At 38.9% G+C, this 20,628-nt stretch overlaps 1 protein-coding gene across 7 annotated transcripts in view; it reads left to right on the top strand.

Moving 5' to 3' along the window:
- The first annotated feature begins 5,408 nt into the window (after window positions 1–5,408).
- OTUD7A (OTU deubiquitinase 7A) overlaps window positions 5,409–20,628 on the top strand; it is a 138,400-nt gene continuing 123,180 nt past the window's right edge. For 6 of the 7 annotated variants that reach the window (XM_075764396.1, XM_075764393.1, XM_075764392.1 and 3 more), the window contains exon 1: window positions 5,427–5,618. The gene's annotated coding sequence lies outside the window, so the exon portion shown is untranslated. Of the gene's footprint in view, window positions 5,619–20,628 lie in introns of all 7 variants that reach the window. The other variant, XM_075764397.1, reaches the window with a different exon arrangement.

The following is a 20,628-nucleotide window of genomic DNA, read 5'->3' on the forward strand; positions in this document are numbered from 1 at the left end:
CCTATTAAACTGTCTTTATCTCAGCTCATGAGTTTTACCTTTATTTTTCTTTTCAGTTCTCTCCCCCATCCCACTGTGGCGGAGGGGAGTGAGCGCATGGCTGTGTGGTTGTTTTAGCTGCCTGCTGGGTTAAACCACGACAGACTGCAATATACTTCTTAATCTAAGTTTATGAATTGGAATATATAAAATGCTCTCAAGTGGTTTGCAATGATTAATGTCAACACACTTGTGTAGTTAAAATTTGCTAATTTATAGAGGCTGTTCCTTTTAAACTATTTCTCCTTCAGTTACTGCACTGCTATTATTATAGTGTGTGCCTATTAGAAATATAATTTCTTATATCACTTTAATGATTAACAAAAATCTCTTTAGCAGTAATTTTGATCAGTGGTAAATACATGCCATTTTTGAACTGTAAACTTGTTTTATTATGCCATAATGTCAGCAACAGTGAAACTGAAAAGTAAACTAAATGTGCAACCCCAATACTGTTTCCATGGAAGAAAATAGACTTCTACTGCCTTGACATTAATGGAAACTGGATGTGTGGTTTATGTGCTTTAGAAGATATACCAAAATGGCCTATCTGTGTGAACTCCATACATGTCTTGAGAAGAAACTGTAATTCTATATACTAGCTCTTCAAAGTCCAGGGTCCTCAGAAGTGTAGCGCAGCGTTTAAGTAACAGTGTATGGATATTGCTGTTCTACTGTTGTGTGGTGGGTTGACCCTGACTGGACACCAGGTGCCCACCAAAGCCACTCTATCACTCCCCTCCTCAGCTGGACAGGGGAGAGAAAATATAACAAAAGGCTTGTGGGTCGAGATAAGGACAGGGAGAGATCACTCACCAATTACTGTCACAGGCAAAACAGACTCAACTGGGGAAAACTTTAATTTATCACCAATCAAATCAGAGTGAAGTAATGAGAAATAAAACCAAATCTTAAAACACCTTCCCTCCACCCCTCCCTTCTTCCTGAGCTCATCTTCACTCCTGATTTTCTCTACCTCCTCCCCTCCAGCTGTGCAGAGGGATGGGGAATGGGTGCTGCAGTCATTTCATCATGTGTTGTCTCTGCTGCTTCTTCCTTCTCAGGGGGAGGACTCCTCACACTCTTCCCCTGCTCGAGCGTGGGGGTCCCTCCTATGGGAGACAGTCCTCCATGAACTGCTCCAACGTGGGTCCTTCCCACAGGCTGCAGTCCTTCAGGAACAGACTGCTCCAGCTGGAGGCCAATCATACCTCACCATTTATTTTTGGATTACAAAGTTCAGTACCCACAGAATTTGTTTAATGCTTAGATTCAACTAACCAAATCACAGTGCTCTTGCTCTTCTCTCTGTCTCTGTTTAGCCAAGTGTTACATTTTAGTGTATACCTGCAAAGTTCAGTGCTTTTTCTAAGGTCATGGGGACTCAAATCAGCTTTATATATATTTTAATAACCCATATTTTGTAGAGCTGTATTTGAGTTTTCTCCCCCACCCCGCAACTGTAACAGCTTCAACTACTGGAATTCAAACTGTGCTGTCGAATGCTCATTCCATTACTATTGCAGATGCTTTCTTTTAACAGAATTTCGATCAAAATCTATTTATTAGCAATACCATTTTTTTGCTTGAAGAGCACAGGTTACTCCGGCCATTTGGAAAGCAAAATGTTTCTTTGTTGTCTTTGAATTTAATAAGTTTACAAACTCTCTTTGATATGTATAAATATTTCATGGGAGATAAGACCCTTGGCCTACAGTTTCGTCTTTCCTCCCTACATAGAACAGAAAAGGGAAGGGAGGAGCTAGCCTTCCTTTTTGCTTTCCTCCTTTTATTTATTAACCACAGAAAGCTGCTTGTTGCTTCATCGCTGCCTCTTTACCCTGAGAGGGTTTTTGTTGTAAATTCTTACTTGCAGTAGCTTTCAGCATAGCTTTTAATGTATGTGCAAGGTGAGAGTGTGAAATCCAGTTTCCACAAATTTGCCTTAGATCTGTGAGACTGCTTTGTACCTTTCAACCCTCTGTATGGGTACCTCCACACATCCAGTTCACAGGGCATGCCTAGAATGCTTAGTAGGGTTATGATGTTTCCAGTATGAATTTTTTCATTAGAGTTGTCAATTGCAACAAAAGCCTTTACCATCTGCCTTCTGATAACAGCTATCTTCTTAAGGAATCAAGCTGATGCAACAAGCTTATTTAGTGTTCTGTTCTTTATCAGATTATGGGCAACAGCTCTTATATTCTTTTTATACTTTCATTTAACTGGGCCTCAGGATAATTAAACAAACACCCTCTTTCATGCCATCCCCAAAGACCAGGGTTTTTGGAGACATTTCTAAAGTGTCCAAAACTATACTTGGTCACATCACATGAGATTGTGATAGCATTGTAAGTAATTTAAAGGCTGGGTAGATCAGTACAGCACTTGCATACTTTGCTGGGAGCTGAAGGCCGAAGCCATCTTTTTCCAAGCAAATACCTAGAAGTGTTCATACTGGTGATGCTCCTCTGTGACATTTTGTTAGTATTAAGTAAGCAGAAAAAGAATTGCCACCACACTTGCAGAGATGTTCTGCTTCTGTCATTACCTACCTATAAAGACAAGAGGATACCTGCCTCTGTCCTTGGAGGGTGAGAACACCTAAGGCAATGTTTTGGTTTGGTGGTAGTCAAGAAAAGAGTTTGATCTTACTGGAATATTTTTGAGCTTAAAGCAATTTGCTCAGTTTGTGATCAGTTCTGCATCTGACCTGGAGCAATGCAAGACAGGTGATGAGAAACAACACAGTGGCAATGCTTTATGTGAATAGACAGGGAGAAACGGGATCATTTTCACCATGACAGGAGCCTGTCTACTTATGGAGTCATGTTATGCTGACAGCCACTCAGCTGCCAGGATTAATGAACAGTGTAGAACATCGGTTGTGAAGATACTTCTTTTCTTTTCTTCCCTCTGTGGCCATGTATGGTCACAGAAAAGATAGAATAGATTTTGCAGGGAATGTCAGTCATATGCATGCTTCCCTTCTCTAAAAGCCTGAAAATTTAAGATCTCTGAATGACTTTGTGATGTCTGGGTTCCTGATCTTTCTGGACTACTGCATACCTGCTTTCTAATTTAAAGAGGGGGAAGATGTTCAGATGAGAGATTGCAGTATTTGTTGCATCTCTTTGGACTACAAAATTTTGGTTCTTGAATCTAAGACTGCTGTTAGTGGAGATACTACCACTTCTGTGGAGGCAGAATGTAATTTCCCCAAAGTATGTGAACACTTCACCTAGATCTCTTCATTTTCACACTTCATCTAGGACTTTGTTAGAAATTTGTTTGTTTTCCCATAATGGTGGCATAAAAGGAAGTTTTGCTAGTGCCCAGAAAAGATGAAGAACGAGGAAACTTCAAACCTCAACAGGAGAGCCTCTCCCTGCATGGGCCTAGGCACCCTTTCCTTTGCTAAGCTCTTCAGACTTTTGCTGAGGTTGTGTCTGGCTTTGCCTGAAAGAAAGTGAACCGGGCAATTTTTGCAGCAGCCATCTAAATGAGTCTCTGATTCTGCATCACCAGCTGGCCAACTTAGAGCCTTCTGATCAAACCGTGGTTTGATCTCTGGGCCTGTATAGCTTCTGTGACTACTTCTAGAGTATCTTCAGTCCTGAGAAGTCTGGAGTAGCCACCTGAGTGTCTCTTCACATATTCACAAATGGATTTCCTTTGCAAGGCAAATAGACTAGAGCTCTTTTGGCAAAACTCTGCGAAACTGTTGTGTCTTTTAGAGAACTCGCACTATCTGGGAATCCCCTGTAGGACAATCCATACAGTTGCATTGAGGGAAAAAAAAAAAGTATCTCTTTCTGTAATTATAGTTCTTCTTGAGTGTGTTATCCATACATGTCATAATTTATTTTTCTTTGCCACACTTAAAGAACACTGCACTTTGGTGAAGAAACTAAGAAATACTCTCTTGGTTTTGGGAGAAACTTGAGAGCACAGCAAAGAACTCTGCTTGCCTAAGAAATCATCAATCACAAACATAACGAAGGGGGAGGGACAAATGAGGAGCTGATTTTATGAAGGTATAAAACAGTATTGGACAAAACTGTTGTGTTTTTTGCCTGTTGTGGTTTGTATGCCAAAAGCTAGTAGCTCATTGCATTTGCAGCAAAAGCTTATGTATAGAACAGTTGGGAACTTTTTCAAATGTTTTCATTTGTCCTCCTTGTTAGCTGCAAAAGGAAATATGTTTCAAAGGTAAGGTGAGATTCTTTCAGGGTTTCAACAATATTCTAAACTGATGTTGGGGTTCTAGCAGAGAACTAGAATGTAACTAACTGATCTGTTTTTCCTCCCTAACCATCAAACCTCACTTGCTTACAATATGAAAATGCATATCTGCAAAACTGTCTTCACATGTCACTTCTCCAGATGTGCTGTGTTGGTGCAAAATGTGTTACAACATTTGTTTACATCAGGTGTTTCCTTTAAGATTTAGTGTTGTTTTATCTGTCACTGATCGCATGTCCATCTGTAGTAGGCAGATTTCAGGTGAGAATTCTCAGTATTTCTACATAGGGAGGCTTTTCTTGAATAGCTACTCCTGTACCTGTGGGGTTTTTTTCCTCCTTTCTTACATATTTTGCCTAGTTCTTGGTCTTGCACGTTTCTATTTTTGTCATAGTAAGTGAAAAGAAAGAAATGCTCAGTTCTAGAGGTTTCCTTTTTCAACTCCGGTGTTACTGGAAGAGTGGAAGTGAAAGGCTGCTTCGGTGTGGGGGAGGTGGTTTTAACTAAGTAGGATAGAATACACCTGTGTGCCTACTGAATGAAGTAGCTGGAACCAGGTTATGTGAGAAGTTGCTGTAGGCTGAAGTAAACTTTGCTGTCATCCCTTGAGCAAATAACACGGAGTATCGAAATAGAAGGCACCTGAAAAGCAGTAACTTAGAATAACATATCCTCTTTGCAGAGGGTGAAACTAGGCACGGTCGTTTCCAGAGCTAGGATGGATAGAGAAAGGAAGCAACTCCTTCCATCTCCCACTCCCGTGGGACCATCCTGGGGCAGAGGAGCGCTCGTGTTGCAGGGGCAGCTGCGGCCCCTCTTCCCGGGCCGCGCTCTGCCGCCGCCTTCTCCCCTCGCTTTCTCCGGCCGGGGACATCGAGGCCGAGCTGGCAAAAAGGGCAGGCGAGGGAGGAAGGCGCCGGCCGTGCGGGGCGGCTCCGGGCCGCGGCTGTGCCGGCGGGCTCGGCTCGGCGCGGCGGGGCCCGCTGCTGCGGGGGCGGGCGCGGGGCGGGGCGGAGCGCGGCGGAGCGCGGCTCTCCGGGCCGCTGCGGGCAGCCGAGGGGAGGGCCCTGCGGCCGGTGACTTCATGGGAAGGAGGCGGCGGCGGGAGGTGGGTCTCGCTTTCCGTCTCCCGGTGCCGTCTGCAGGGCGGGCGAGAGGCGGCCGCTCCGCCGGGCAGCGCGGGCGGGGGGGACAGCGGTGACGGAAAGCGGCAGCTGGGGGGGACGGCAGCGGCTGGGTTGACTCCCTCTCCCCTCCCCTTCCCCCCTCCCTCCCCGGCCGGAGGAAGATGGAGCTCGGTTAGTAAGGGCTTGCGGGAGGAGCAGCGGGAGCAGGTAAGAGCTGCTTCTCCCTCCTCCTCCTCTCCCCTGGCTGGGAGCATGGCAGGGGCAGGTCAGTGCGGCGGAGGGGCCGGTGCCATTCAGCGGCAGGTGGCACAGGTGGGCCCGGCCCGCAGCGGTGTCCTTGCCTGCGGGCTGCTCGCTCCGCCCCGGCTGCAGAAGTTCCCGCTGTGCGGAGCGGCGGACAGCCGGAGGGCAAAGCCCTCGGCCGTAGCCGGTAAGGGCAAAGCTGGGCGTTTAGAAGCACCCCTCCTGCCGCGTGCCTCGGGTTTTTGTGGTGGGGATGCGGGCAGGTCTGCCGGCTTTGCCCCCGCCCCGTCTCCCCCAGCTCATTGACGAGCTCCGGGAAGGGCTTCTGCATTGCAGACTCTCGCCCTAGCTTCGCTCCTGCATTCGCGGCTTTATCTGATAAAAGGAGCCTGCTTCCCTGGCCGGGTGGTCCGGTGCTGCTCGGGCAAGAGGCTGATTTGGGCAGGTGGTATGTCCTTCTGTGGTTCCTGGACCCTGTCAGGACATTTGGGGGATTGACCTCGTTCCGATAAACATTAGATGTACATATGATATTTGCTCTCTCTCGCTGAAGAGAGAGAGCTACAAAAGGGAATCTGTCAGGATTTGTGTGAATAACGATCGTTTGAAGTTCATGGGGTGCAATATAGTGCAGTGAAATATAACATGTATATAAAACATAATGCAATGAGGCACACGACATTATATAATCTTACATAAATTTAAAAACCTCACTACCCCTACGCTTACCCTGGAGATTGTAGGAATATGTCTGTTCTAAGCTCTTTCTGGAGGCTTGTTAAGTATCTATCTGACATAAAGATGCAGAGCCCCTCGTGAGCTAGTGCTGAAAATAAAAGAATAAATTGTTGGCTACTTTTGCTGTAGTTCTGTCACAGTAAGTTCCTCATCACTGGTCAGCATCACACTCACACGGTGATGCTCGCGACTATGTGGGCATACATAGCTCCACACTGCACTGTTGTCCTTTAGATGCGCCTTTAAATTGACCAACTATAACGCTGTCATATTTTAATGAACTCTTGAGGCTTCTCTCCCTAGGCCTGAATAGTGCTACAATTTCTAGCATACAGGTATAAATTTAATGTAAACAGAAAGAAACCTTTCACACTTTTCATTTGACCTTCAGCATCTCAGACAAATACTTGAAACTGATGATCAGGGCCGTTTTTTTGCAATGGACTGGTTTAAAATATGTTGCTGGATGCAACATATACAACTCAAATCACATCTAGGATGACACACAGTCAGTGTTCTGAGCTCTATATCCAAAGGAAAGTAATATCTGATAAATTTGGCCCATATTTTATTTTACCTCAGTCCTTACAGATGACATTGACTTTAAAAAAGGTTGCTATGGCACAGATTTAAAGCGAAGCATATTAAGCTTCTGGAATTGAAAGTGCTGTTGGTAGGAAAAGTGGTGTTTTATTATTTAAAATCTGTTATTAAAATATGAGCGTGATAGCTGTTTTCTGCTGTTGGTGTGAATGGACCAAATGGTCTCCCTTCTATGGATGAAGGCCAGATTTTGCCCAGATGTACGTGTGTCGCTCACACAGGGGCAAGCTAGAGTTTCGTCATTTGAATCTGGAATATAGCTGAATATTGATGCCTACCTTCCTCTGGGATACTTTCCATTACAAGCCTGTATGCTTTTGATAAGGCTGTAACAAACATTGTGGTGTGGAGTATAGAACCAATGTGGGCTTTGTATGCCCACACAGCAGAAATGATGGTATGACATGGAGTGGAAATTACTTTTTTGTGAATTTTGCTCTTTTGTGATATTACATTTTTACGTTTGTAGTTTACGAGAAGCTCAGTAATCTTCAGGACAGCTTAATTCATGTATAATATAGTAACTGTTAGGAGTATGAGGCTGGGTCGAGGTCAGGTGTAATAGACTAATAATTTGTTATATGTATAGGGCAAAAATAACTGATTATTTTCTTAATCATAATATGTCTATTTTTGAAAAAGTAGGTTTTTGCAAATGAGGTGTCAAAGATTTTGGTTGTGGTTTATCAATACAAATTCAAATAGTGGTGATAATTGCTGGATATTACAAACTCCAAGTAAGCATGGAATGAGCAGGTGGGAGGTGCTTAGTCCTTTGGTAGTAAGCTTACCTCTGCATCTTTCATTGTTCCTGGCACATCTCCCTTATAGTCATGGTGGCAGATTCAGCAAAACGGCCAGGGACTGAGAGGCTTTCAGTGAATGGGACTCCAGGTCAGGAATTTTGTAGAGAAGTATAAATGCAGGCATATGAATACTGACTGAGATCTTACCAATGCAACCATTGTGCTAATCATTGCCATAGTTGCCCTTCGTGTTACTTACTAAAAAATTAGGGAATCTATGTTTTAATTAGCAAAAGTACTATATGTAGAACATTAATTTTAATTTAAAACTATACGTTTCAAATTTAATCACTATGATGTTTTCATGTCATTTAGAGTCTTCTATGAGTTCATTGGTATTATATCTCTGTTATTTGGGGAAAAACTGGTATTTTATTAAATTTTTATTTACTACATAGACACATAAGAACTTTGAAAATGTGTATATCATTTTGTTGTCACATATTGTTATTAAGCTCATTATCGCCTTTAGACACAGTAACTCCAATAGTCTTAGCAGGAGAACAAGACGGGCAAGGCATTCCCTTGTAGTTATGTATTGCTGGAAAGCTGGAGTTGAAAGAGGGAAAGGACTAAGGGAACGAGTGGAATATTTGTCACCAAATAGTCTAGACCTCAGATTGTACAGTGTTTAATGAACTCTCCTTCTGTTTAATATATTCTGCATTCCCAAAACCATCATGAAATCTGAATCTTCTCTTGACTTGAATTTCTTAAAATATCTTGGGACTCATATTAAGCAAAAATTAAACATAAACTTTTAATTAAGGAAATGGCAAGGCCTTAAAATATCAAGTGCAGCTATTATTAAATTGAGGACTGAAAGAAGTAGAAAAGGCGCTTTTTTTTGTGGTTGTTGTTGTTGAAGATTTTGTAGTCTACTGGTTCATTTGCAATTGATACGCACTGCATAGCCATGCAAATGAATTCATAGATATTTAGACCAAAGCATAGAGCTAAATTGTATGGGAACCTTCTGAACAAATTAATCAGTCTTGCCCTAATGAAAAAAAAACTGGGAGATTAACCTGGCTGCTTAGATGGTCTGAAAATTCAGCAGTGTTGTCTTATACAAGAGTAGAAATTTACCACTTCAAGTGTGATGTAAACGTTGTGCAGGTGTCACACAGCATCTTTCTGTATTTATTTATTGTTGGTTTCCTAAGACAAAGCATGACATAAAACTGAGGAAGTTGAGTGTCCCCAGATAAGATGGCAGAACTATCCTCAAATCCTTGATAGTAACTCATTGGTTTTATTTTAAAGGCGGATTAATGAGCATATGCATGTAACTGTAACAATACAACTATTTCACCATCAGATATTTTCTAGTCTTCTTGTTTGGCTGTCCTTCCCCAAGCACTGACCCAAGGGAGTTAAAACTCTAAATCTAACAAGCATAGAGATACTGGAGATATGAAAGACTTGACTTACAGTTCTGTTTTTATGTTGTTCTCCTAGCATAACTGCTTCTGTGATGTGTATTTCTGATTTTAAGCAGTTTAAAGAGACAAAACTAATTGTGATGTATTTCAAGTCTCTTCGTTTACTTCAGATTTTTATTCTTCCTCTATTTGAGGTCATTGCTGTCTATTTTAGGATACGATGATACCAGTGATTTTTAGTCATAGTGCTTTGCTGTAGTGTTTTACTGCAGAATATTATTGATATTATCTGTACTTATTTAATATCTCTTGGATGGACCCTTGGCAAAGCTTCAGCCTAGACATAAAGAAATTGTTGAACTTGCTTATTAGCTTTTGTTAAAAGAGTTTATAAATTAATTTAATATTTTTGAGTCAGCCTTTTGAAATACACTTTAATTTGAAAAAAAAAATCCAGATATCCCAGGACAAGCATATGAATTTGCTCTAAGATAGTTTGAAAATGTAATTTCTTATGTAATTTATAGAAGAAATGGAGGATTGGTATTGCTAAAAGCATTTTTGAATACTTCCTTTTTCTCTTTTTTTTTTTTTTTTTTTTTTTTCCCAGAATGAGCATATCTGGAAATACTTCATGAAACATTTAGTAAAATTAGTATGTTTCACATTGTATGTTGAAAATTTCATTAGTCGGAACATTGAATTATGCTCTCTGATCGTGATTTCAATCTTGTATGGGATGCTTCAATACCATTTAACCTGTACAGAGAACAAAGTACATTTTTTTTTTAATGCAAGGGTAAAGTAGCTGGTTTTAGCTGTCAGTGTTTTGCAGATACTCAGTGCTCTACAGTGATTTTTTTTTTATGTGCACATTCTCTTAGGATCTGCTGAGTAACCATATGCATTGACTAGTTAATCAAAGAAGGGGTAAAACTTGTGTAGAAATTGAGCAAGCTGTGAAAGAATTTAGATTCTCATTTTTGTCACAATGGTTATATTTCCACTTTAGTTTTCAGAATTAGAGTAAGGAACACTGAGAACTTGTTCTTTAATTAGATGCTTGAAATATCACATTTCTAATCCTGACACCTGCTGATGCCATTAGTGACTTCTGTCATATGGAAATTTACAAAGTTGTTACTGCTGCATATGACCAGGAGATGTAATATATTTCTAAGCTCTTGCTATGATGTTATCAGAAACGTGTTCTAATGCCTGTGATTAAAATGGCTAGCTGCCATGGTGATAGTACCTTAGAAACTGGTAAAATAATCATTGCCTATTAGGAAATCTGAATGAAAAAATTCTTCTCTATTTTTCTGTCTTTTATGTTTCAGCACCTTAACAGGAATGAAACTTCGCTGCTGATATATTCCTGATTGAAAAAATTATTGAACAAATTCAAATTTGTTTGTGTTATGCAGCAGACCAGGCTAAGGTTATTGTACTGGTACTGTTGAAACATCAAATGAGTGACTGACTGACCATTCAGTCATTCCACAGAGTACTTCTAGTCTCAAGAATAAGGGCATTGGAGTAGAGGCCTATCTTACAACGTTCATCTTTGTTGTTAAGTCACTTTACTCTCTTCTGCTGTAATTACTTTCTAAATAGTGCAGTAAGTATAACTTTCTTCAAAAGCACTCTTCCAGCAAAGAAGGGTTATGACTGTGTCCCATAGGCAGTGTCTGCATAGACACTCAAAGCACAGTAATGACAGAACTTAATTTCGGAGCCTGACATTGTAAAGGGTTTTGTCTGTCTCATACTTTGCAAATCATGAACACAAGAATGCCAAATAAGATCATATAGCAAATAATATGTTTACTTGATTAGCTTTTTCTATCTTGAGATCTTTTGCAACAAGAAACAAAGTGCAAGAGACAGTCCCTGACTTGGATTGCTCTGTCTGTTGGTTGGAGTGAGTCATTTCTCTATTACTGGTAAGTGACTCTATCAGCTACTTACACCCTATTGGAAATTGCTAAGCCAGGACATGGAGGGAGTGATTCCCAGATATATCTGTCTAGGTATATATTCATTAAATTTCTGTGCAAACACTTATATTCCCTTCAAAGTTTCTGAAATACTGCAAAGGAGCTTTTATCCTGTGTTAAGTAGTTTTCCCTGTTAGCAGTGAGATCAGTGTAGAGGAGAGATTCTTGATGGTGGTAAACTTGAGTTTATTAGATTGAGTCTGTACTAAGCAGCAAGCAGTAAACACAGGCTATCAAACTCTACACATATACAGGTATGATGGCACACTCACTCTAATCAGAGTAACATACTTATGTGACAACAGAACCCAAAGTGTTGCAGATAGGTGTGTCAGGAACACTTAGTCTCAGATCTACCATCCCTTACAGAAACCTGCCCACCTCTCACCTGAGAATATTTAATATCCCAGTAGCTTCCATTTTAAGTGTTAGAGCTGTTACGTTGTCAATTCCAGAGAAAAGGAGGGCATAAAGGTGTATTAAATAATATTGTGGTAATGGGAAAAAATTATTTCAATGTAAAGAAAGCATTGATTTAGCAAACTATAATTAAGCATGAAACAATGAAATCACTTCTCACGTCTCTCTAAATAACTCTTTCCATCTTTGTCTCAGGAAGAGTATAGGTGAATTAAAGGAAAGGTAGAGTATAAAGGGAAGGCAGGTTTATGTAATTCCAGCAGAAGTAATGACAGAATATACAACCTGTAGATAAAGTTCACATGTGGGAAAGATCAGGAAGGATCATGTGTTCATCAGTTCTACAAGTGTGGCTGAGTAAGAGCTGGAGAGAAACTTCCCTTCAGTACAAATTAACAGAAGTAACATATAATGTAGTAGTGTCCCAGAGAAGGCCATGACAATAATATTAAATAAAGTTGGGTTGATAGTGTCTGCAGTTTGATAAGTTGAGGCTGCTTGCTGTTAAGAAATTGCCATTAAGAAGCAGTTTCAGTAACCATGAGTACTGGGATGCCTGAGCATTTACAAGCTGAGGGTTAACTTCAGAGATTATTACGTTAACTTGAAAATTTGGAATTTAAAACAAAAATCATAACAGCTGAGATGCTTTATATCAATTTTGATTTTTCTCAGTAAGTGTTTCCTGTCTGGTTTTTCAATAATCATAAAAGCAAGACTTGAAGCAAAACCATGGGGAGGGCATGTCAATGCCAAGTCATTTAAGGGAAGCTCCAGGTATGAATGACAGTTTGCCACAAGGATTTGAAGTCCTATGAGTTATTCTCACAAGTTCTTATCATGTATTGTTTTGATATCTCAGGGGGCAGAAGGGGAATCAGATATTCTAATATTGGGCTTCATACAATGTCTCTTCTGTGTTCAAAGACCTGTGTGAATGAGTGAATTTTTGAGCCATGTGGTTGGGGATGATTTTTAATGGCTGAGGAACACTTGGAGTAACAGGTCCTGTAGATGCTGTAGCAATAGACAGTTTGTTCCTTCAGGCTTCTTTATGTGAATGTAATATTTTAGGAGCTCAGATATACAGAACTCACATCTATCTGTTTATAATTGAAGTTTTCTTGCATATTTGTGTTACGGTAGAGTTCCTCTGTTCTGTTCATTGCTACGTACTTGGAGGCAGAGTTTCAAATGAGCTAGGAAAAGTTGTTTGCACTCATAGAAATAATCCTGCTCTTCTGGGAGGCACCCAGAAGTGCTTTACTAATTTTCTTTTTCTCTCTTATTCTTCTCTGCCTATAATCATACTTGTATCTCTCTGCTCAAACATTCCAAACTGAGGATACTTAATAGATCAGGCCTGTGTAACAGTTTTAGGCAGGAAATACAAAGATAGAAATTCATTAGTGTATAGACAGACTGTAAATGCTCAAAGCAGAATTTAATCAGGATTAATAAAAGGGTGCCTATTCTTGGGAAGAATAGGAGGAAACTACAGGCTGTGAAAAAACATTTTCTATGAAAGTTACACAGTTTTTCCTCCTCCTTCAATAAAGGAGGTTCTCTTGAAGAAGCCCTGTGAGGAGATCTGTAATGTTTCCTGGGCAACACAGTTTACATTTTTTTTCATTCTGCATTGTTCCAAGTTTCTTCTGACATTGGTAGATAAAAGCATGTGCAGAAGAAAGAGTAGCACCATAATGTCTAGAGCTGTGTTGTTTGTAGCAATAATCATTAAGTTGTCTCTCTCTGGGCTACATCAGCTTTGTGACAGGAGACACCCGTTTTCTATCACTTAATCCATTCCAAATACTTTTCTCAGTTCCTTTACACTTCAAAGGGAGAATCCCTGTAATTGGCAAAGGAGGATGGGTCAAACAGAGGCTAGTAGGTTGGAAATCAAATCTCAGGACTTGCAACTGAGAGAATTAACAACAATTTTGCAATGGGGTCCAAGTCTGTTTGAACTGGCTTTCTTTGTGATTATAAACACATGCTACAAACTATTCATTACTTACTACACATGGGGGGAATCTTCTTTAAAGCAAGCCTGAAGGCACTGATTTACTGGCACGTGCACCTTACTGATATGAGATATTGCTTATCTGCAGGCCTGGTAGCCCTCTGACCACAAAAAGATGATATGCTCATTTCAGCAGATAAGCAATATGCAGTCATACTGGAAAACCTGATGAATGTGCATCCAGTTGAGGTATTGCTAGCTTGGCGGCTCTCCCTCAGTGCTAATGCAGATCGGGTGCTTGAGATAAGCTCTTATGAGCACAAAATGTTGCACTAGTGAAGTGTAGACCTCAATTAACATGGAAATATAAATCATTGCCTTTCGCTAACACAGGAGATGAATATTCATGCCTGAGCAGTTCAGTTGTAAGTATCTGGAGTTGATGAGATGCTTGCATCTAGCTGATAATCTCTTGACTTTCTTTGAGGTAGAATTTGAGAAACAGAGCCATTATCATTTTCCTACCTCCAGTTTTGTCTCCTAAAATATCCTTTACTTGAAAATGGGAGAACTGGTTCCTTCAAGAGCTATTCAGTTGTTAGTTTTCATTCCACATGCCTCTTATATTTAATATAAAATATTTTCCTATCCAGTATAAATAGAAGGATATGCACTCAGGAAGTAGCTCTGAAGCTGGTTGTCATTAAATGTGTATTTACAGCTATCAAAAAAAAAAAAAACCTTCTTTGGATTTCATAATAAAGTTTGTCTCTGTAAAACAGACCCTTTAGTTTTGTGAGGAAAAGATTGGAAGAGCACATAATTTTACTCTGCATGCTATATGTTATTGTGGGTAGAAACCCTATGACTGGTTTTACCCCGATTACTATATTACAGAAGTTAAAATAATATATGTATACATAGGTTTTCTGTAAACCGTTTTTCTTCTACAAATCTGAGACTTATCAATGGAGAAGAAAATTATTCTGTCTGTAATAAATTCACTGAGAGTCATGCTGCCATGGTCCTTGGGAACTGGAGAAAAGAGGTCTGGAACTTTAAAAATACAAACCCAAACAACTGACCTCCCCCAAATTGCTGAAATGGACCTTCTTTCCTAGTAAAATAATGCCAGAAAATAGCCTTTGAGTTGTGGAGTTCTGAATCTCTTTGGCAGAAGATGACCTCAGAGGGAATAGTTGCGGCAGTAAAATACATTTTAAGCTGAAATGCTAAAACAGTGAACGGCCAACAAGTGTGTTTAGCTCACTATTACTACCGTTCCTCTGTTCACACCTGGAAAACAAAATCTTTTGCTGTTGGAGAACTTCAGATTAAGTCCCGGATGTTTTAATACACTTCTCATGAGTGATATCTATGGAAAAAAAAATATTTTGTGCTGCTTGAAATGATGCCATGTCAGTATATTCACTTTTAAAGTGGGGCAAAATGTAACTGTACACAATAGCTTGCCATATAGGTGTGATTTCTTGGTGATGTTTTATCCACAGGCTGTATCTTTCTTGGCTATGATATGGAAAATACATTATGTTTAGAGAGAGGAAGAAAACAAGAATAGATTTCCAGGAAACCTGTACTGTCACAGTATTATACAGTATATTTCACGGTCTTAAGAGGAGTTAATTTTATAGATGAGATCTAGATGAAAAAAATCTGTAATAAGTGAAACTCTAATTATGGTAGCTTGTGGTTATCTTATTTGTTTTTATCACCATAGCATGAAAAATCTAATGTAGTGTTACTTATAATTGTATAATTTGAGATATGAGCACTACACACAATCAGTTTCATTTTTTTCTTTAAATGTGACAGTAAGAATGTGATTTGCTAGTGTTGTGAAGGTAAAAATGCCAAAGCAGAACTTCACTTTCTGTGCAGATGTTTATGCAAAACGTGACCTTTATTTGATCTTCCATCTTAAGTTACAAAGCAAATTAAATGCAGTAGCTGTTTGAAAGAAAAGGAAAACGTTGTTGAAAATGTAGCTGAACACTTACAGGCACAGATACTAGAAGAATGAGTTATTGACAGATATACAAATTATTAAAAAAACTGTAGAAATCTTTAAACATTGTACAGTTATTTTGAAGTAGGAAAATAGCTAATCCTACAGTAATTTGCCAGAAAAGTTGCTTTATTTATTTATTTTAAATTTTTATAAATTCCTCAGCAGCCAGATAAGACAAAAGCTATATCACCCATTTGATAAAATATGTGGATGGGGACAGCTGCTAATAATATGCAGTGTTCCTACTGTGTTTCTTCTGCCCGTTCTGACTGCTTGTTTGGTTGGAATGTAGTGATGTTATATGTTTGTGGATTTAACAGCTCATCTCTTCTTCAAGCCTTGCACTGTTAAATTGGGTCACTGCATATAATGCATGTTAAATAAGACAAGAGAGTTTGTTGTATTTGCAGAAGCAGTTAGTAGCAGGAATTCATAGTATTACAGGAAGCATATACTGCAGTTAAGAATAAGCACAGTTCCTTTAAATACATTACTAGTAGTTCACACAAAGTAATGTGTTCTTTTGGAATATGTCTTCCTATGTATGTAAATGTCACAGGACTCGATAAAGTTGACCAAATGTAACAGAAAGCAGTCTGTAGCTCTGAGGTTCAGTGGCTTGGTAGATCTTCGATTAGTGTTTTGCAACAGAACATTTAAGTTTTGTGTGTTAATGGTTGAGATAATTCTGCTTCTTTTAGAGACACAGAGAGACCAAAGTGAATTATTTTGTATCAGTAGCCTATGCAGAGAGAATTGTTTTAAAAGTTTCCAAAGCTCCTTGACTCACTTGAAAATCTCACTACAGGTCCTAAGACATAGCATAACTTCTTACAATGAGATTTATAGGCTTCTATGTCATATGAAGTATTTTTTGAAAGTTTATTCTTGTCCTGGTGATTAAACTGCCAGATAAACTTGTAACTTCATTAATAATCAAGCTGTAAAACCCCAATTCAAAACATTGATTCTACACCTGAAAAAGTGGAGCTGCGTATCAGCCCCAAACCCTTGTGTTTTCTCTGTTCTTCGGTAATTTGTAAAAAAAACAATTTCCTAGCCCTTATACATGTTTATTTATAACTGAACCTGCAGTTGTATAGCCTTTCCTAAGCTATGGCAAATACATTTCGTAGTGTCATGTCTCTGCTAGGCATTCCTTCTGTTGCTTTTTTTGCTGTAACAATAGGAATTGAATATGTGAGAAAATACTCGTTGATTTTTGGGGCATTCAAGCAAACATTTCTGTTCATAAATACAATATTTTTGGAGAGAATTCTTAAGTTGGAAGATAGTATTTCACGTCAGCTCAGATGGTAGCCTAAAAAAGCAAGCTTTTTTTTTTTTTTAGACTGAGAGCTTATATTATGCTCTTTCTGCTTTTTTTTTTTCCTAGGTATGATTCTGTATGTCTTTACTAGCTTTGAAAGAATAATTGGGGTTCTGCAGAACTCCAAAAACGTCCTGAATCTGGCATTAGTTTGTATTTTCATTACTGACTTGGATGAGAATACCTGTGTTCTTTATCTGTGAAAACAAGAATGCAGATATTGCAAGAACTTTGGAGGGCAGGAATAGGATGAAACATGGCCATGACAAACTGAATGTGTAATTTAACATAAGCACCATGTGATTCAATAATTATTACGCTTTAGTAAGAATAATCAAAGTCTGTGAGTACTAGTCAGTTGGACGGGTTCCTAGTCTGAGGGAGCTAGTTGGTCATATGTAATAGCGTGGCATCCCTGCTCTTAATTTCGTGCAGAAGGATATCTATTGAAAGGAAACTACCATTTGTGCCATGTTTCCATCCACAGTCTAAGAATCTAGTATACTGAGAAATAGAGTGCCTTTCTCTTCTGTATGTTCCCACCCTCTTAGGTTTAAAAGTGTTTCAGTTTAGTAACACCTATCTTGTTCATTAAGTTAGTTTCCAGTTTCGATTCTAGATTAAAGGAATTTAATTTCAGATTGATTATTTTCTTGAAAATAACAAAAGTACTTGATTGGCAGTCAGTTACACTTTATTCTTACAGCTGTAGATCTAAACATATTGTAGAACTGCTCTAAATATATGTTGTCTTATGAATCCCTTGCTTGCCAGTCATGGGGTTTACGCTGATTTATGCATAATGATCAGTCATGAAACAAATTTTCTAAAAAAATTATTTTCAGTACCTGTCAAGAAAAATTTCAAACTAAACTGCCCAAAGAATGGGCAAATATACCAAGAATAATAAAATTTGCTTTAGAGTTCAGGAGAGCAGGGCTTAAAAGTTATCTTTTTTTATTCCAGAATGTAGTTTCTATGTGCTAATGGGTAAATTCTTCAGAGACTTTGCATCTGTTGTTGACCGCAGTGGGGATTTAGTGTTTTGATGAAGAAATGCCTAGGATGTGACTCATTAGATTTCTGAGTCCGGTGGGACATTTATGAGGTTTTATGGTCTGATCTCCTGATATCACTCAAGCTATAGAACTTGGTGGTAGACTTTCTGCTTAAAAAACTACAGGTCTGGTTGAAGTATAACATTCTCTTTCAGAAAGACACTCACCCTTGATTTATAGACTCTTAATTCATTAGATGAATACCATGAATTCATAAAAAGTAGCAGCTTTGGTCACACAGGTCGTACCTTTGTGGTTTAAAGAAGTTGGTTTGTATTCCCTTTCTCATGACTAAGAGTGAAGTTGAATGAACAATCTGGGTTTAAAACATGACTAAGATAAAAGAATTTGCTTTTATATGATAGCTGAGCTCAGGATGTCTCAATTAACCAGTGACTGCATGCAGATTTTAGAATTATCATGACCTGAAACATACAAAATGAACATACTATATTTGTAAAAATGATCATAGACTGTGAGATTTATAAGTACCCACATACTTATTTTGATAGAATTTGCTTTCTATCTATTTGTTTTATAAATGTCTCCTATGATAAAAAGCTTCTGTTGACTTCTACTAACTAATGACACCATAGACAGCTTTGGAGGCCTGCATGTGTAAGTCAGATTACAGAATCAAGACCAGGATGGAGAAGTTGCTAATGTGGATGTACAAACTGGTGCTTAAAGTATTTTATATGTCCAGAATTACCTACAGTGTCCATTGTTGCAAGTGTTTGGGGGGGAAGAGTCTTCTTTCTTAGCATCGTATGCTAAGACAGCTGTTAAATTTAATGCTAAGCTTCAGAGTTTATATGCAATCACTGAAGATGAGTATCTGCCTTAAATAAAGGAGTAGGTCATTAATCTTTTGAGAGCTGTTCACACAATCTTTGCAAATACAGAGGCCTTGAGGATAACATAATTTCGAGAGCAGAGCCTGCTAGCGCTTGTCTGTCAGTGTGTTGTTAATTGGAAGAGAATGATAGTATATTAATAAACATGCATGCTTCCAAGCTGAATTGTCACCAATCTGTTTAAAATAGTTGTCTTTCTCAGATCTTTATTGTTAATCAAATTACCTCCTAAGATTTTGTGTATCTGAAAAGATGCAATGATAGTGCCAGAAACTAAATTAGTATTCCATGGAAACTTTCCTTATGAAATTAATATGGCATTTATAACCTTTTAAGAGAGGCTTTTCACCAGTTACAGCATAAAATAAACTCCGAAGAGACTATGATGCTCCTTTTTTTTTTTTTCCCCAAGATTTTATACTTCTGCCTGCTTCCTTTCATGATACATGAAATGGAAATCATGACATAAAATGTAATTCTTTGATGCCCTTCCATGAATTCATCACTTTTTTATTATTAATTGTGAACTTCAATTTTAGATTAGTGTTTCATTTTTTAATTTGGTAGGCTGCATTTTTCCATGACATAGCAGCAACTAGCAGTATGAAATTTGGTTTTCTTTTGAAAGAACGTGTTTTCCATTTTCTACTAAAATCCTTTTGTGATTGCAATGCAAAACTTCAATTTAAGATCTGCAGTTATAAAGATGAATTGTGTGAATGTTTTCTATTTTGGGGGAGTTTGATTTCTTCTTTTCTTTTTATGTTTTTGTTTTGTAAATGTTGAATAAAACGTGCTTAAACTTCTCTAAATAGGTAGTAGTCTTCATAAAGTAGGCCGAAGCATGCTGAGGAGAACTAACAGGAAACTCAGTATTACAGCTCTCAAAGGTGAGACAGGGCTAAAACCAGTCAGTGTGTAGTGGAACTACATACTGTTTTGGTTGGTTGGGTTTTTTTTTAAGAACCAACAAGTTTTAAGCTCTTACCACACATGATTCATTTTGCATACTCTCTCAACTGCTTTACTGCCACCGCTACATTCACTAGGTCGTGACTTCCCTTCCCAGCAGGGAGATCACTGTTAGTTCGGGAAGGTTGGATAGAAAGTTGTGTTGGTTTGTGCTGTGCATCTCCTTGTAGTTCCCAGTCTTGGACATCACTGGCCATGGTCCCTGGACATCCCCTGGCATTCATTTATTTCCATGCATCTCTGATCTCTAGGATTTTTCCTCGCTTCTAAGAGTCTTTTCTCTAGTCATGATCTTTGCTGCCTTATTTGCTGGCACCTTCATCTTCCCAAGACTACTGCTTCTTTCTGGGAACCCTTATTTTTGGCACCCAAACTCCTATTTTTCCCTAATCTAAATAGTCAGTGTGCAGAAACACAATGTGTAAGCAGCCTTTTAATTGCATGTTCTGCCTCTGTGTTAATTGGAGGATTCAGAATGTGACCCTTCTGTTTAGTCCAGGTGTTACCACAGTTTACAAGCAGCCTGTACAGATTGCAGCAAGCAGGTATCAGTTTTCTGCTTGAGAGTTCAAAATTTGGTTTCAGACATTCGCCCACAGACGCACACATATGCCCAATTATCTGCTGCTTGTTAGCATTTGCAATTGAAGCTATTCTTTTCACAATGACACCAACTAATGCACTTATGCCAAAAGCTATGTTTGATGGCATTAGGAAAACCTTTGTTCACCTTGTCATAGTCTCTGATCTTGACTAACATGAATATCTAGCTTTTGCATCTTTCTTACAGGAACTGAATTTCTAAGATTA

Source organism: Balearica regulorum, chromosome 12 (assembly GCF_011004875.1).
Source record: "Balearica regulorum gibbericeps isolate bBalReg1 chromosome 12, bBalReg1.pri, whole genome shotgun sequence".
Classification (NCBI taxonomy): Eukaryota; Metazoa; Chordata; class Aves; order Gruiformes; family Gruidae; genus Balearica; species Balearica regulorum.